Here is a 2,500-nt window from a genome sequence, read left to right on the forward strand (position 1 = left end):
TCGACAAAAAAAAAAATCAAGAGAGAGAGAGAGAGAGAGAGAGAGAGAGAGAGAGAGTGAAAATAGAATGATTATTTCGTGACTTCGAAAGATAACGAAGGGAAATACAGATCTCCAATGATTTAATTTAATGGCGAATCGTGCGAGCAACCTGCCAGCGACGCTCAATGTTCGTGTAAACACACGAAACCTATGAATATATTAATAATAATTAATAATGATTAATAATAATTATAATAATAATAATAATTAATAATAATAATTAATAATTAATAATAATAATAATAATAATAATAATAATAATAATAATTAATAATTAATAATTAATAATTATATATTCTATTGATTTAGGAAGAATGGTACTAAGCAAAAAAAAAAAAAAAGGAAAATTAATAAAAAATAATAAAATAGAATGATGAGCACCCGAGAAAAGAGAGAGTTGCGCGATATCTCTGCTTTATACGTTCGTTATTTAAATAGGATTTTCCTGTAAGCGATTGCGTTTATTTAGCTCTTAGATAATAGAAAGAAATAAACAAAAAATTGAAGAATTATAAGAGGGAGAGATAGATAGGGGTGGGGCTGGGGGGAGGGCTGATGAAAGAGTGGATGAAAGGGAAACAAGAGAAGAAAAAAAATAATCATTTCTAACATATAGAAATGAAGCCAATCGCTCATCTCGAGAGAACTGTTTACATAAAGAAAAAGAAAAAAAAAAAAAAAAGGAAGAATAAGTATCGCCGCTTTTACATCACATTCTCATCGTATTTTTACTATTATTAATGTTTATAAGCGAGAAAGAAAAGAGAGATAGATAGATAATTAGTTAGATAGATAGAGAGAGAGAGAGAGAGAGATATGTGTAATTGTGTTGGTAACGAGTATATTAGATTCGTTTTTGCGTATGCGTACGTTAAATAATGGCGATTAATAAATAAAATAAGATTCTGAAATCGACGCGTTCGCATGTTTTATCTAACGAGAAATTTCGTTTTTAGAGAGAGAGGGAGAGAGAGAGAGAGAGAGAGAGAGAGAGAGAGAAAGAAAGAGAGTAAATGAGTGTGTGTATGTGTGAGAGAGAAAGAGAGAAAATTTGAATGAAAATGAGAGAATGAACAGGACCTAAGATATAACATCATAAGACAAACTTTTAACTGATTAGGATGTATAACCATATCATAATATTCTTTTTTTGTAGATGTGAAAATATATATATATATATATATATATATATATATATATATATATATATATATAACGCGAATGTTAATAAATGCCATTTAAATCGAAATGCGCGCTACGTTCCTCCGAACTATATATATTTTAAATTATGAAGGAGTGAAAAAAAAAAAGAAAAAAGAAAAAGAAAATAAAAAAAAAAGGTACAAGAAAAGCATTGAACGCGGAACGTTAGATAAAAATATGAATATTATAAATAAAATTTTCTTTTCCTGTCTTCCTTTATACTTTTTATTTATTTTTCTTTTTTGTAATTTTTTTTTTTTTTTTTTTTTTTTTTGTTTTTTTTTTCTTTCTTTTTTCGTTTGTAAAACGCAGAAAACGGATGAACGAGATAGCGCGCATGACACGATCGATTTTTAATGATCCGCTAAAGTTAATTCTTCGAAAACAATAATTTTTACGAAGTCACCACGGGATCGCGACCTAAAATAATATAATATAATATAATATAACATAATATAATATAGTATAATATGATATGATATTATATGATATAATTCAATATAATTTATATTATTTAATATAATATAATTGATTGAAATATAAATGAAAAAAGGGGAATATATAAGAAGAATTTTGAAAATATGAAAATTACAAATTAGTAAGCATAGAATTTTTCTCCGTTTAGTAATCGGTAGTCTTTTTACGCCGTGTTATAGCCTATGTGTGCCGTGTAATTTCTATGGAAAAGAGAAAAAAAAAATAAGTAACATATCCCATCTGCGACGTGGCCCATCTTTCAAACCCCACTTTCTATACCTTCGAATCCTTGCTATATATAAAATATATAATTATGTATATATAACGTATACACACATATATATATATAAACACATATATATATATATACGTGTATGTGTGTGTATATATATATATATTATAAAATTATTACAGACGTACGTTAATACCGGTGTAAATTTAATAATAGTAATAATAATAACAATAATAATAATAATAATAATAATAAATAATAATAGTAATAATACATGGTGGCTCTCGCGTTTTCGAAAAATTATCATTGCGGATATTTTATATCTTATCGATTATCGCTTCGATGTGGCAGATATTATTATCATGGACGCATCATTAAGAAAACCCATTGCTTATTTTCTTAAACTTTACCATGCATTTAAAAGCCTGGCATAAAAGTTAATATAAATAATAGTAATAATAATATTAATAGTAATAAGAAACGTATAGAATACAAACACAATATATACATATATATATATATATATATATATATATATATATGTGT

The sequence above is a fragment of the Vespa crabro genome, chromosome 17, assembly GCF_910589235.1.
Source record: "Vespa crabro chromosome 17, iyVesCrab1.2, whole genome shotgun sequence".
In the NCBI taxonomy this organism is placed as follows: Eukaryota; Metazoa; Arthropoda; class Insecta; order Hymenoptera; family Vespidae; genus Vespa; species Vespa crabro.